General features: G+C 38.0%; 1 protein-coding gene across 5 annotated transcripts in view; it reads right to left on the minus strand.

The window, feature by feature from the left end:
• The window catches only part of PCSK5 (proprotein convertase subtilisin/kexin type 5), a 417,746-nt gene that overhangs the window by 305,664 nt on the left and 94,730 nt on the right, over positions 1 to 17,352 (minus strand). The window lies entirely within an intron of this gene.

A 17,352-nucleotide genomic window follows, 5' to 3' on the forward strand; every position in this document is an offset into this window, starting at 1 on the left:
CAGTTTAAGAACCCATTGTGGCCCTCGAGTCAAAAAGTTTGCCCATCCCTGGGTAGACACTCATTCAGCACTACTTTGACTTTTTTTTTTTAATCCTCACCTGAGGATACATTCTTATGGATTTTAGAGAAAGAGAGGAAGGGAGAGGGAGAGAGAGACAGAGAGGAACATGGATGTGAAAGAGAACATGTATTGGTTGCCTCCCATACACACCCTGAACGGGGATCGAACCCACAACCTGGACATGTGCCCTGACTGGGAATGAAACCTGAGACCCTTCAGTGTATAGGATGATATTCCAATTGAGCCACATCAGCCAGGTAGCACTACTTTGAGGAGGAAAAGAACAGTGCAACAAGACATACATACAAAGGAAAACGTGTGTGGGGCTTCTAGGGGCAGGCTGTAGAAACGTCGAACCTTAGCTTATCATGTGTCATGATTTCATTCCCCAATGGCTACAACATACACACATATTGAGAAATGAATTAATCAGCAGCTCTTCTGGATATAATTTACTAGTATTAGTCCAACCCACATAATTTTTCCTTCAAAGCTCATCTCTTTAAATATCCCTCTGAGCGGTGTTGTTTTCCAGCTTCTGAAGACTCCATAGAGGAACAAAGAAAAAGAGATGTACTATAACATAATGCCATAGCGACATGAGCCCTCCCAGGTCTTTCACTATTCTCTATTTTCTTCCTGCTTTAAAACAGTTCAGTACTTCAGGACATAAGCTTTGTATGTGCTATGCACAATGGAGACCTGAGTGCCACTGATTCATTGAACACCTGCTTCATTGAGCAACTACTACATGCTGGATCCGGCAGTGAACAAGGCAGATGAGTCCCTCTCCTAATGATCCCTCTAAAGCAGTGGTTCTCAACCTTGGCTGTACATTAGAATCACCTGGGAATCTTGTTAAAATCCTGATTTCTGGGCCTCATCATTAGTAACAAAGAAACAGAATTTCCGGAGGATGAGGCCCAGAAATCAGGATTTTAGCAAGATTCCCAGGTGATTCTAATGTGCAGCCAAGGTTGAGAACCACTGCTCTAAAGGGATAATACAGATGATAAACAAGACCATTCAGAACATTCCTTAGGCTTTAAAGCAATTAAACAGGATGAAAGGTTAGTGAATGCTGAGGGGTCTGAGTATACCACTTAGGCGGGATGGTCAAAAAAGCCCCAAGACTCAGAAAATGAAATGTGAGCTGAGACATAACTGATGAGAGCTGGTCTGCCCAAGGGCCTGGAGACCAGTGTCTTGGTAGAGGACACAGCAAATGCAATGACCAAATGGTGGGAAACAAGTTAGCACAATGAAGACAGAGAAAGAAGGTGGGGTACTGCCGAAGCTTAAGCGAAGGAGGGACAGAATGCCATGGGAAAATCAGAAGGCAAAGCAAGGTCAGATCTTCCAGGGCGTTGTAGCCACGACTCTGCTTTCATCGGAAGTACAACCTAAATGGAAGCTCATCTCTTTTCAAACTTCATCCTTCAAAATCAAATGCTAACTAGCAACAGATACCTCTAATGCTCCCCGACATGAATTTATTATTCTCCAAATGAGATAGCCTTTTGTTGAATATTATAAACACACTTGAGTAGTTTCAAGGATTCATTCTAACAAAGGGTCTACCCATTTTTTACTACAGATAATATCTAGAAAATAGGGGCTTATATTTTATGAACATTTGCACCGTTTTCTCACTTTGACTTCGGTCTGATACTCAAGGCCTCTCTTTATCTCTCCCTTCCCCTATCTTCCCCCGCCCCCGTCCCCGCCCCAACTACTACTACACTGATCTAAATCCCACTCTCCCTACCTCTCCCCAGTTTTGGGAACACAGCTTAGAAGTACCTCCTCCCATAAAGCTGCCTCATGTTCTTCAGCCTATTCATCTATTTCATCCCTTCCCTAAACTTAGGGACACAAACACACATGCACTCTATTCTACACATACAACCCCTACTCATTGAATTCTACTGAACTGTTGTTGACTATTGAGTATTATGAGTGGATTTTGTCTTGATTGTAAGCCCTTAGAAGACTATGCATTAAATTAAGTCTAACTAGGATTTCAGTAAATATTGGCTGATTGATTACATTTTCAGTAAATATTGGCATTGATATGCCCCAAAATATGAGCATATCCTCAACTTTATTTCCAAGTCCAAAACTGCTCCAACCTCATCAGAAAAACCTAGCCAACTAGTGCTTGGTTAACAGAAATGATCATGAAAGAAATAGTAAAAATATCCAAATGCCTATGTTTCTTAGATGTCTCACTCTGGCCGAGAGTGAGTTTGGGCCTCTCCTCACCAAATGCTTTAACACAAAGAAACCTTGACAATTTTCCATTTCATTTTTTTCTTCTCCCAAACCTGCTCTGGCCACCTGTGCTATCGTTTCTGACATGCAGTAATGTTAATGTGGCCAAGAGGTGGGCCGGAGGAAGGAAATGCACAGGAAATGGGTAACCCACAAATGGGATAACCGTTCTGGAAGGAGGGATGCTGCCTGAAATTGTAATTATGAAAATTGAAGAAAACCAGCAGTCTATGGAAAACACGTGTGTTAAAAGTGGAACAATTAGGTTTCTTTCTTCAATTCTGCTCCTGTTGAATCTGATTTTACTATTAAATATTTTTGTTCCACCTTTTATTTTTCTTTTCATCCACCAACATGGTATAGGTGGAAGGGGAAGGAAGGGAACTATTCAATTGATACTTTCACTTGGATAATCTATTATGTTAAGTAGTCAAAAGGTCAAAGGGGGAAAAATACTCAGAGCCTGAGATGTTTCTTGCAAAAAGAGTAATAAGGTCAGAAGATGCTTAGATCAGAACCCTAAATCCTGACTATGGACCTTAGATTCTAAATACATATTCCAAGTGGTCTAGGCTTCCAAACTTGTTTTCAATGTAGTTGTTTCATATACCAAAGTTATCCAAGGAGCAAAGACTATGGAAAATATTGATGCCAGTCAACACTGACCAAAGAGGGTAATGCATTAATAATTTCCTGGTTGAATGGTTTTTAAACTGTGCTCTATTTACTTGACAGGAATCTGTATAATAGCATTACTCAGAGGCAAAACCCTTGATAGGCTTATACACAGTCAACCATGTTGAGAAGACCTGCCAGAGCTGGGACTAAAGACTAGTTTCTGGAATTGTGTTACCACATAGACTGGTATTCGCAGAAGGGGCCAGTCAGAAACTTACCTCATCTTTGATGTTGATAAAAAACACCTATGTACACAGCATGTGCAAGATAAATATATATAGTAAGTGTATGCATCTTCAATTCTGAATAATGTACTGTATTTCAATGATAGTGTGTGCAGAGATGACTGACTATTGAGAAACAGCACAAAACAGAACAGATCTGCAGAAACAATGGATACCACCTAGGTCTCCCACATCCTTATCCATAAAAGCTTGTATTCCTTTTAGGAATGAAATTATAGAAAGACTGTTCTGTGAGTTCTAGAAAGGGCCTTTTCCACACCAGGGTTATAAGCTATTCTGCTTATAAACCACTCTGAGTGTGTCTATTTCTCTTGTGTCTTCATCAGCATATCACAGTGTTTGCTCAATGAAAGAACAGTTTATACCCCAAATAAACACCTTTGTTATATTTCCATCATCATTTTCTTCCTATAGGTGTGTGTCTTATTAATTAATGTCATTCTCTTTAAACTTCTCCAGGTTCTGAGCAACTTATATGCTGCCAATAGCCTGCTAACACTGAAAACATTTGTTGTTCATTGTTATTAATACAGTAGCTCATAAGACTGCATCTCTGACCATACAGTGTTAATAAGAAAGCAGACTTAAATATCTAAAAAAAATCAGTTTTATAGACAGATCCAGAAACAAGCCAGTCAACTTAGTAAAGTGTATATGTACTTGTAAAATTCGGAGTCCAAGAGTTCTAAGATTTTGAAAAAAGTAAAACTGGTTCTGCCTTAAGTGGAAATACAATTGACATCTACTAGATCCTTACCATGGCCAACCACTGTACTAATAGCTTTACATGGACTAGCTTCATTTAAGACTCAGAACTACTACTTGACAGAGGCACTTTTATGATCTTTTTATCTCCTTTTAACAGATAAAGAAATTTTGTTTGTTTTTTTCTTTGTTGGTTTTGTTTGTTCATTTGTTGATTTTTGCAGGTGGTGGGCACAGGAAGCCATATTATAAGGTTTTATACCTGTTTACAGTGTTATTAACCAGTGTTACCCCAAAAAGTTAATTAAAAAGAGAGAGAGACTTAATGAGGGTACGCAACCTTTCATAGTTCAAGCAGCTGGCCAACAGCCAAACACCAGACCATAAAGCTATGGAAACTCATCTGTTAAAAGTTGAAATAGAAAAGGCTTGGGTGCGGGGGAGGGGATGCATGCATATTCAGAGGAGGAGTAGATAAGGAGTGGATATCAAATAATATAGCACCAGAAAAAAATAATCAAATAACAGAAATTTCAATGGTCTGTGCATTCAAGTGATAAAATGACACTTGGATAAGACTTTAGAGATCTTCTAATTTTCCCATATTCCATGCATTGCAACTCGATTTTTAGGAAATAGCCAAGTTTCTGTTTGAATAGTTCCAATGACAGGGAGTTCACTTCTTTACGAAACAGCCAATACTGTGCTGGTAAACCAGTTCTTAAAATAAAATCCCTTATTTATAGCATTTGCTCATTTTCATGGTGTAAATACTCACATCATGGCCAATTTTAAGCTACCACGCTCACAACATTCTTGAATGTGTAACAATGAGCTTTCATGAGCTGTCAGAAGGCAGATCCAGCATACCACTGCAAACAGCTCACTCCATTGTTAGTCTTGCTCCATTTCTGATGAAGTCATTCCTTCCAATGGGTCTCACATCTGCTCCTCAGCACTCGGGAACTTCTGGGAAGTATCTAGGCTTAGTTCTCCCCTTCACACTTTCAGACAGTAATTTTAGTTCCTCTTGCATTTATTTGGAGAGCACTTTTCTTTAACTTTTCTTTTTCAAGGCCTCCCCAAATGAAATTGGACTTAGAACTCTCATGAGATCATAAGCTGATGAGCACTCCTTGGGATACAAAATAGATTCTGTGACTCCAAAACTAAAGATGCCTTCACAGATTTTTGAAAATCTAAATTAAGCTAGGGACATTCTAAGACATTCACTATTATATTTATGGGTAAATTTGATGTAATTCTTATTCTTTATCATACACATTAAAAAAAAGATACCTATGGCCAAAATGGATTCTATGCCCAATTATTCAAGGATATTATTCAATTTGTGGGTTTTCCAGAAATTCCAAGATAGCCCAGTATGTTTCAAGCACACCAAATTAAGGACACTAGCTAGGACAATCAGGCAGAGGAAAGGTTAAATTCCACCTCTGCTACTTTCCAGCTATATGATTTGTCAAGTTACCTAAGTTCTTAAAACCTGACCTGTAGTTTGAATACGGAGTTGCTATAAAAATTAAAGATAAAGTAGATAAGAAATGACTGTCGTTATAATGATCATGTAGTTGTTGATGACAGTACATTCATGGGCCAACAGCATGTATCTAATAGTTTATAGAGGACGACCCTGGGGGTGGGGTGGGGGAGGGGGAAAGTGGGAGAAGGGAGGGGAGAGAGAGAGAGAGAGAGAGAGAGAGAGAGAGAGAGAGAGAGAGCTATAAAATAAAGAGGTAATGGTTTTCTTTATTGTCTGGCAAATGTGAAAGGGCAACTGATCAGTTATAAGGACAGCTGAGATGAGCTGAATACTTTATTTATATCTGGGGCTAGGGTCTGGGGACTGGTGATGGGCTATAGGAGGAAAGAACGGTGTCTAATTATTTTCTGGTATATTAGTTAAAGGCCTCCAATGAATGTTTTACTGTACACATTTATACCTAGCATTCCAACTCTGCTAGAACCATGGTTCACATCTACTATAATTTTGACAGAGAATAATCTTATAGTTACAAAATTTTAAGGATGTCCCACATAATACTAAAGAAGCATCAGAAAATATCAGATGTTAGGAAAGAAAGGATGTGGTGTACAAAATAGGCCTATATAAAGAAAAAGAAAAATAAATCCACTTCCTAATATTTTACTAAAAACTGAGGGTCAAGTAATTGAGGCAGTATAATCAAAAGCAATCAATGAACCAAAGGTAGTCTTTTCAACAAATGGTGCTGTAACAAGTGGATGTCCACATGCAATAATTAATAATAATAATGATGATGATGAAAGAGAAATCAAGACATAGGCCACACACAAAATTTAACTCAAAATGGATCATAGCCCCAAATGTAAAATGCAAAACTAAAACTCTTTAAAGATAACATAGGATAAAGCCTCATGACCTTGGATATGGTGATGACTTTTAAGATATAACACCAAAGGCATACTCTGTGCAAGAAATAACTGAAAATCTGGACTTCATTAAAATTAAAAATTTCTGCTCTGTGACACACAATGTCAAGAGGATGAGAAAACAAGACACAGACTGGGAGAAAATATTTGCAAGACACATCTGATAAAGAACCATTATCCAAAATATACAAAGAACTCTTATTAAACTCAGTAAGAAAACAATCTGATTACAAAGTTGGCCAAAGACCTCAATAGATATCTCCCGAAGAAGATACACAGACGGCAAATAAGCACGTGAAAAGATGCTCCACATCATATGACATTAGGGAAATGCAACCTGAACAACAAAGAGATATCACTACACACCTATTAGAACGGCCAAAACCCCGAACACTGCCAACAGCAAATGCTGGCGAGGATGCAGGGCAACAGAAACTCTCATCCATTGTAGCGGGAATTCAAAATGGTACAGCCACTTTGGAAGACAGTTCGGCGGTATATTACAAAACTAAGCATATTCTTATCACACAATCCAGCAAGAGCACTCGGTGGCATTCACCCAAATGAGTTGAAAACTTAAGTCCATACAAAAACCTGCACATAGATGTTTACAGCAGCTTTATTCATAATTGCCAAAACTTGGAAGCAATCAAAATTGCTTTCGGTGGGTAACTGGATAAACTGTGGTATATTTGAGCAATGAAATATTCAGCACTAAAAAAATGAGCTATTCAGCTATGGAAATACATAAAGGAAACTTAAGTGTATATTATTAAGTGAAAGAAGCCAATCTCAAAAGGCTAAATACTGTATGATTCCAACTATATGACATTATGGAAAAGACAAAACTATGGAGAAGGTAAAAAAGCTCAGTGGTTGCCAGGGACTGGAGATGAGGAGATGAACAGGCAGAGCACAGAGAAATGTTAGGGCATAGAAAACACTCTGTGTGATAATATAATGATAGATACATGTCATTATACATTTATCCAAACCCATAGGACGAACCGAAAGGTACGCTATGGACTTTGGGTGTGTGATTGTCAATACAGGCTTATCAACTGTAATAAACACACCACTCTAATGGAAGTACTAATGGGGTGGCTATGCATGGGTGGGGGCAGGAGGTAGATGGGAAATCTCTGTACCTTCCCCTCAATTTTGCTGTGAAGATAAAATTGCTCTAAAAATAAAGTCTTTTAAAAAAGGAACTGAGGGTCAGAGCAGCCAAACAACTAGATGCTCTATAGATTTAGTTAAGTGAACACCATTTCTCTTATTTGTAAATTGTGTTGTCCTCTGTGAATCTTTCCAAGCTGACACATCCTGAATTAGAGACTTTCAGTCCTAAAAATACTTGCTAGAGTAAAAATCAATAAGCCAACAAACAAAGCTTGCCTCCTTGAAGGAATTTCCACATGTCTTATCTTAGTGTTTGGAGAACCAGTTTCAACTCTCTTACCTGGCCTTGCTGCTGAAGGGTAACCAGAGTCTCTAAAATGTACTGGACATTTCTGAGACACTAAGACCAAGCTATACATGGATAGCAACAGCGCCTGCCAGGGATCACACCATTCTCAAATACCTCAGGTCTAAAAACTGAGTCAGTGTTGGTAATCTAGGGCTGAAACCATCACAATCCTTCAATTTTGACAGCACATTGTGGTTCAAGCCACTGACTCTGATCCACTATGTCTAACCTAGTTTTTAACCCAAATTATGCTCCCAATCTATCCCTCTCTCATTAAAAAAAAAAGTGTTTATCAAGTATTTACTTTATTCTGGTCACTATATGGGCCATGACACGCTCCCTTTGCTCACGTCCTTAAAGCCTAGTCTGTTGTGACAAACAAGGCATTTTACAAAAACATGTGTTAAGTATTACAGAAGGGGTTCTCAGGGTGGGAACATGGAACCTAGTAAGGGCACTTTCCAGAGAAAATGACATTTAAATTTAGCCCCCAAATATGAATTGACTAGCCAAAGGGCAAGCAGGGGAAGAAGAGGATGTGTTTATTTTTGGCAAGGATATAGGATAATTAAAGAGAGACTGGCGTGTCAAAGGACCTGAAAGAAACTCAGTGTAGCTGGTTGAAATAAGATGAGAGAGGTGGTGGGTGATGAGCAAAAAGGAAAGAGATGAGATTAGAGATTTAACCATGGGCAAGACCACAAATGTTCTCATAAGCCATTTTTTAAAGTTTGAGTTTTATCATAATTCAATGTAAAAATTGTTTACGGGTTTTAAAGATAGTGATTGATGTGGTTTGGATGTCTAAAATCCATCTCAAACTTTAATTCCAAAGAAAAACTCTTGATCTCCCCCTCTGTGATTCCTACAACATTGCACATGTCCAGGGTTTCCTGTTGCCCCCACACCAGTATATAGCATCTATGGCTCCCCTCCTTCTCTATAAGCATCCATCAGCAAATCCTTCGAAATTAGCTCCTGAACCTCTCACCTCTTCACATTATCTTCCTGGTTGTACACTGATTCAAGCCACTATCAACTCTTATTTATCTATAGTCTCTTCTTCATACAGCAGTCAAGTGAACATTGTATACTATGCCAGATTTATTCTCAATAAATATTCCCAATAATCCCCAAGCTCCAATGGTATTCCCTTAATGGCCGCTAAAGTGCTTCATGACCTGAATGGGAAACTGTCTCCCTGACCTCCTGACCTCCTCCCTCTCTTCCTTACTCATTCAACTTCCTCTTCTCTCCAACCCCAGTCCTATATCAAGACCTTGATTCTTGCTATTCTCTCACCCCAGGATGTTCTTCCTCAAATATCTACATGGCTCTTTCTCTTAGGCTCAAATATCACCTCCCAAGACAGGCTTTCCCTAATCAATTCAAACAGCATTCTGGGTCAAACTCCATGCTTTATTATATGTCTCTCACACTGGATTGTAAACTCCATGAAGGCAGTCACTTTGCTTTATTTTTTTCTGAATCTGTGTCTAACACACAGCAGGAGTTCAATAACTATATGCCAACTGAATGAACACACTGAGTTATAACGTCATACTGGGTCCTATTGAACACGAAAGAAAGCATGAAGACCAATTAATTGGGAGGCAGGTCTAGTGTTCAAGAGATGACCATGGTCTAGTGGGAATAGTATGCACAGTAGGCATTCTAAATATTTGTTTTTCAGGACAACGAATGAATGTGGCCGGGGTTGGGGGTTGCAAATCAAGAATGATCAAATATCTGACTTGGACTACATAGCAAATGGTAGTATCACTTAACTGAGAAGAGAAACACAGAAAGGAGAAAAAACTCAGTTGTGGAATATGTTGAGTTCAATTTTAGAAATATGGAAGTTGAAGTAACACCCAAAGAGAAGTCGCTTGTGGTAATTGAATATGTGGATCTAAATCTTCTTTCTGCCCAGATCCACAACTGATTACTTCCTAAAACTTTAGCATGATGCTATTTCCCATCTCAGATCTTTTTGATGGCTATAGCATTAACACTTTGGTCCCCAAGCTGCTTCACAAGCTGCTTGCAATGAACCCCAAGCTGGCAATGAACCTACACTGTCTGGTGCCATGTGTCACCTCAAAGTTAAAAAATTCCTCCAGACAGCACATAGTGTGTAAATGTGACGATCTTAGTAAAATTCAAGGTCACTACCAAATTAAGCTGATAACGAAAATGGCACAATTCTCCACCGCTCCCTGTACCTGTGGCACTTGCAATTACTCCCATGAAACAATGAGGTTATTTCTTCACCCTGTGATTCTGAGCTGGGTTGACTTGCTTTGGCCTAAAGAATGTGGCAAAAGTAACAGTGGTCCAGTTCCAATCCTTCTATACCTTTTCTCTTGTAATCCTTCCTGGTTCTCCCGTGAATGAGCCAAGGTAACCTGCTAGAGCAGTGGTTCTCAACCTTGGCTGCACATCAGAATCACCTGGGAATCTTTTTAAAATTCTGATTTCTGGGCCTCATTCTCCGGAAATTCTGTTTCTTTGCTATGGGGTGGGGCCATAACATTAGTAACAAAGAAACAGAATTTCCGGAGGATGAGGCCCAGAAATCAGGATTTTAAAAAGATTCCCAGGTGATTCTAACATTCAGCCAAGGTTGAGAACCACTGTGCTAGAAGATAAGAGACCACATGGAACGGATAGAAGTTGTCCCAGCTGAAACCACACTCTAGTGCAGTGATGGCGAACCTATGACACGCGTGTCAGAGGTGACACGCGAACTCATTTTTTGGTTGATTTTTCTTTGTTAAATGGCATTGAAATATATAAAATAAATATCAAAAATATAAGTCTTTGTTTTACTATGGTTGCAAATATCAAAACATTTCTATATGTGACACGGCACCAGAGTTAAGTTAGGGTTTTTCAAAATGCTGACACGCCGAGCTCAAAAGGTTCGCCATCACTGGTCTAGTGGCTACTCAGCAGCTAGCCCAGAATGATTCACTTATGCATTGGTGAGCCCACGTGCAACCAGAGAACTGTGAGCTGAGCTCAGCCCACGCTGCAAACATGCAGAATCATAAATCTAACAAATAGCTATTGTTTCATGCCACAAATTCTTGGGGGGGGGGGGGTTGCTATATAGCAAAAGCTAACTAACAGAAAAGATGATCCATCTGAGGGAAGTAAGCCAAAGCAGGAAAAGTAGAAGAAAATCGGTGTGTCCAGTTGAAGCAGTTTATTTAGAAGAGAAGAGCTAGATGTATAACTGGGGAGCAAGGGCAGTGAGGACATCCAACTGTATGAATATGTGATTCTAAACTAAAGCAAATTCAGAGTTTCCGTATGCATTCATTCAGTCCTTCCCCTCACGGAAGCCGTGTTTTTCCGCTCACCTCATCCAGCATTCATATCAGCAATCTGAATACATGTGGGTTTTATCTTCACAATGAAATTACAAACCAGTTGTGGTAATGGAGTCTACATTATGTATCTTTATAACCTCTAGAGTTCATAGTAAAAATGCTAACTCGTGAATTGATATGTTTATGAGAGAAGGCAGAAGTAAATGCTGAGATAAAATGCAGAAGATCATTCACATTTTTAAGACATGCAATGCAGGTGATAATAGAAAGGGTTCAAATACGACCTGGAAATCTTTGTCTTCTTCACATTGGCTCATAATAGAGCAACTTTGCCAATGAAAAGATTCAAGAAATAAAACAGGAAATACACAGGGGCTGAAGCCTTTACAAGGAATTGTATAAGAAGAGAAGAAGGCATTCATCTGGGAGGTGCTAATGATGTACAAAAAATGGCAGAAGTCAGAAGAGGTGCAACACTGTGACAGGTGAGCTATTATCCAGGAGGCGAGGTGGGAAATTTCTCCTGGTTGGAGAGCAGCTCGGGGTGCAGGTTTGTTTCCTTTGGATCAACACGGCATGACGGAAGTGAACATCTCATCTCTTCTTTGATTTTGGTCAACGGCTCAGTTGGAATATTGCCTTCTAGGTCATGCAGTAAATACTTTCATCAGTTGAGAAACTTGGTTTTACCAGCTGACTTTCTTCTTTGCTGACTATGAACCAAGAACTAAGTAACAGTAATATCCTACTCTTGGCCCAAATTGTGTAATTAGTAAATGAGTAAGTTGTGTTTGCTTAGGAATGATCTCAATTAAGATGTTTTCCTGAAATGCCTATAAAGCCAAGAAGCAATTCCTATACTGAGCTCATGAAAATGAATTTTAGAAGCAACTGAGCTGCATTATTTAATAAGTATGTGAGCATCAGCAAAAAAAAAACCAAACCTCATTCTTTTCCAAAATGTAATTTCTTTGTTTACATTGTTTACAAAATTCCACTTACATAGAACTCTCCACCCTCTTGGTCTACTCTGTGCATAAGTCTGGCTCAGAGACCCCTCTCTCCTCTTTTTTCACCAACGTCTCAGGGAGAAGAGCTAGTGGATTAGAGGGCATTTCCCTTTCTTTAAAATGAGTAGGTTGCAAGTATAGTTTGGATTTTGTTCCAACTGGTTTTGGAACTAAATTACTCCACTACTTTTATTTTTTTCAAAGTCACAAAAATTTTCAAGAAAAAAATGTTTTTCTGATAGTGGAGACATACAATATCAGGGAGGAAGAATTTTAATATTGGAAAATATCTGAATACAACCTTACTAATGTATCGTGTTTCTTCACTTATATTACTTCATGAATGGCAATATTCTTATAAACATAATGTCAGAGGTAGCTCTTTTTCAGGTGAAGAAAAAAAATCCACTTTTAGTTGAAGATATAATGAAGATACTCCCAAACCTTCAATCATTATGCAATCAGGTTTCAACAACATAATCATCTCTTAGATTCATAGATGGATGGGCAGATGGAGGCATGATGAGATAGACAGATGGACAAAGAAGGGATAGACAGATAAACAGAGACAAATATTATCTGTAGGTTTACCTTGCAAGTCCTATAACATTTTGGTTTTCCTTAAATGTTTACTGAAGTCTTTTCCTCTTTCTGGGACTCTATAGAACTTCTGAATAGTAAAAGTCACTTTAGCTCCCTATGTAAACTCCTCAACTTCCCATAGATTAGATACTCCCCCAAAATATTTTCAATTAAGATTAAATCACAAAAAGATGCAGAGGTATGGAAGAGACAATCAAATCCATGTAACAATGAAACATGAATATTCAAGTGATGTTCAAAACTATTAGATAGTTCATCTCCTTCCAGAACCCCTTGAACTATCCTAATAGACCTAAGCTTAACTTGTTTAAATATAACATGTAGAGCAGCAGAAATATGGTCTTAAACATTAACAGTGGTTCCCCTTTTCTTGTCTCAAAAAATATCATTAAAATAAATAACCTTAAAAACAAAAAAAGATTTGTTAACATGCTGGAATTACATACAAAATTAATGGGATGAGCAATTTCAAATACTGTTTTCAAATTTTTGTTTCTTAGCTCTATGAATGTACTGACTCAACTTTCTGTGAAGATGGTTCTGAAGGGCTGTTTTTTGTTTGTTTGTTTGTTTGTTTTTGTTTTGTTTTGTTTTTGTCACACTATCTACTAAGTTATTACCTCAAGTATATTTTTCTCCATAGGAAACCTGTAATAATTGGGGCATAGAAACTCTGAAAAAAGGAATATTATCAGTGTGTCAAAATTCTTATTCCTAAAATTAAGCAATGATATCAGAAGAGATAGGCTGGCCAAAACCCACATGGTTATAAGTAGGTCTAAACAAAATCTGAATTCAATTTTGTTTTCCTATCAACACACTAGCCCCACTTTGACACCCACAAATCTTTTCTTTTTCCCCAATAACATGAATTCTTCAGGTATAGTCTAGACTTTATGTTTTCACATAATCAAAGAAATAGGCCTAGTATATATAGTGGCAGCAAAAAAAAAAAAAAAAAAAGTGTGCTGCTTAGAAAACGAGTAAATGCCTTAATATCAATAAATGTAGTTTATGTTGTAAACCTTTTCTTGTTTCCTATATAGTACAAACCAACCACAAAACTTAATGTCTGAAAACAAGAATTGTGACAGCTCACAGTGCTATGGGTTGGCAAGGCTCAATTGGCAGCTCTCACCGGGCCTCCATGCAGCTGTGGTCAGATGCCCACTGCGCTGGAGGCATCTGAAGGCTTGGCTGACATGGCAGTTTAAGATGGCTTTGTCATTCACATGAATCGCTGGAGACTTGTCAATCTTATGCATGAGATTTAGTTTTATTTGTCCCAGTTACCTGCAAGCCCTTCTGAAGGATCTATATCTACTGTATAATGATTTCATACCAGAATAGTCTGAGGAATGGCAGTTACATTAAAGTTTCTCTACATCTGGTAACTGTCAAAACATTTCATTTATCTACTTGTGTTTTGTTGTTTTGAATTTTCTAACCAATACTGATTAAATGCTTTTTGAAGGCTGAGACTGCATCAGGGAATGAGAAGATCCATGGCCTGGCCCTCGCAAAGATTACATTCAAGTTGGAGCATATAAATAATACATGGACCAATGAGACAAACAATATAACTAGGGATGATGGCAATAGTTATGAAGGAAATAAAAGAGAGACCTTGGATAACATCAGGGAAATATGTTATTACATGTATACCCTGGGTTCTTTACAATTCTGCTATTATTGAGCTGACCTTTATTCAATGAACACAGAAACTTCATTTTGAAAAGAGATGTTCATAGGTATCAGGCAATAAAGCTTAGCCTTAAAAGAGCAAGTTAGAGAAAAACTGAGGTTCCAGACCTATTGTCATTTAAAATTAAATAAAAAACACAAAGAAAAAAAACATTTTCACATTTCAAATAAAAATGCAAAAACAAAAAATTTCCCAAGACAAAAACCCCATAGCATGATATGAGTTATTACTGTGATGTAGCCACAGAAAAATAAATCTATTTTACATTGCAAAGCAAAAACAATCTCACTTCAGACCATCAGAAAATCAGTTCCAATAGCTCCTAAAAATCCCACTTTAATATTGTTCTTTCTAGACTGAATGAAAACAACTGTCTGAATGTACCTGACATTTTTGCTTTCATTGTCCACTTGCAGATGTAAGTTAGTATAAAATCTACAAGGTTGCATGCAAGAAAAATGAAACATTTTGCTTGAACAGGCCAATAATAAGCCTAGAGCTTCTTCTGCTGTGGCAAGTAGTAGATGCTTCAGAAAAGATGAAGGATTCCAAAATGCATTTAATTAGCTACTCAATAAAGGAACCTACACAGCACATTGCCTCTTCGACCTGGTGAGATCCTCTCCAAACCCTGAAATATACTGAGCGAGAAAACAAAGTCATTTTTATCCTCCACTAGCAATCTTAATTGCAAATGCTTTCCTTATTAATAAAAAACATGAAATCCTTTCAAGAATCTCACCAAGCAACTTGCTTTAATAATATCCTACAGAGATTCTTCTATTATAGAAAAATAATTCAGAAAAGTATGGCTGCCTAAGTACAATGTCAAATACACATTTACAGACTATGGACAGTGAGCTTTCTCTATAATAGCTCTTATAATGGTATACTCTGGTTAAACTGGAACTCTGCTCCTGTAACCTATGTCAATTTTTTTTTCCATTCCCTAATGAAAGGAATTAAGTTAATACAATTAAATGTAACACTAGCCTTGCAGCTTTCCCCAGTCACACTCACCAGAACTACACACATATTTTAGAACATGGTTTCCCAAGCATCAGTTGTCTTTTCTACCTATCTAATAGCAAGCTCTTCATGGGTAACTACTATAATTACTTCACAGATGGCCATGGTCCAAGACATCCCTATTCTAATAGTGGTATTTTCACCCTTGATTTTAGGATAGGACTTTTCAAAGTGGAAAGAGTAGAGAAAATGAAAGATGCTGAATTGAACTTTACTGTACCAAACTAGTACTACAGTCTTGAGCTATAAAACTTCATAAGTCATCCAAACTCCCACCTCTTTTTACACATAATGGCTACTAATGGTCTAAGAAAATAAAACATTATAAAATAAACAGAAATCAGTAGACAAATATCTATTTCAATGCTTCTATAAGAACAAAATATAAAGTGAATAAAAATATTGCAGTTTATAGAAATTACACTAAAAAATCTGCAACAGAACAAACCTGTAACACAATATCCAAACCTAAATAAAATGCACTACAATAAAACCTGTAGATATGAACATCTAGCTGAAATAAAAATGTAAAGACATATGTGGACAGAAAAAACACAAGAATGATATGAATCTAGAGCTGACTAAACCCTGAAAATAAATGAAAGACAAAATTAAATTAAAAATAAAAACTAAATTATAAGGTGTCCAAGAGAACTGGTTCAACTCAAAATATAATCAGAAACATTGAAAGAAGGCATAAATATATGAAAAGAACAAAAAACAAATAAAGGATCAAAAAGCAAGCAACCAATAGGCAAAGAAGATCAAATTTGCTTAAAGCTGTGTCATTTTTGAGCAATAGAAAGTCCTCACTCAACACCATTCATAGGTTCTATTAAGCTGAATGACATATAATGAAACTAGTTTTACCACACATAGACTAATTTACATAAAAGAGTTATGTTCCTTTGGAATCACACCCTATATAATAAAGGGCTAATATGCAAATTGACCAAACGGCAGAATGACCAGTTGCTATGACGTGCACTGACCACCAGGGGGCAGACGCTCATTGCAGGAGCTGCCCCTGGTGGTCAGTGTGCTCCCACAGGAGGAGCGCCGTTCAGCCAGAAACCCTGAGCCGGGCTCAAGGCTGACAAGTGCAGTGGCAGTGACGGGAGCCTCTCCCGCCTTCTCAGCAGCGCTAAGGGTGTCCAACTAATGGTTTAGGCCCATTTCCCGTGGGGAGCGGGCCTAAGCCATCAGTTGGACATCCCCTGAGGGTTCCGGGACTGTGAGTGGGCACAGGCTGGGCTGAGGGAGCGCCCACCCCCCAAGTGCACAAATTTCGTGCTCTGGGCCTCTAGTTAATGTTATGATGAAGCAACATTGAACAAAATGACATTATTCGAGGACCTGCTGTACACCTTAAAGAAAAAAATCCCCTGAGCCTCTTGACTAAAAAGTAAAATAAATTGCTTACATGTTAAGAAAAATCAACCAAGGTATCTTTCAAGTATCAAAACTATAGAAAACATTTTATATAATCAAGAACTCAGGGAACACTGCAGTTGCAAGCCCTTTTTAGGTATTCCAGCAGAAATTGTGCTTCTTCCAACCAACTGGCAGAAGAACTGAGGGTGAGTATGAAATATATTTAATTGTAAATTTCAGATTAAAGCAAAGGTGGGAACAAAGTTAGGAGAAGAGTCAGTATGCGTTATGTGTTCTGACAAAGTAGGAACAGTGAGCTTCAAATGGAAGGAGAAAAGATGGTAAAATAGAATAAGCTAATGAATAATTGGATAGCTAAGAGTCAAAGGACATTGTGTAAGCTGCAAACCAAATATAGAAGCCAAAG

The sequence above is a fragment of the Myotis myotis genome, unplaced genomic scaffold, assembly GCF_014108235.1.
Source record: "Myotis myotis isolate mMyoMyo1 unplaced genomic scaffold, mMyoMyo1.p scaffold_m19_p_12, whole genome shotgun sequence".
NCBI classification, from domain to species: Eukaryota; Metazoa; Chordata; class Mammalia; order Chiroptera; family Vespertilionidae; genus Myotis; species Myotis myotis.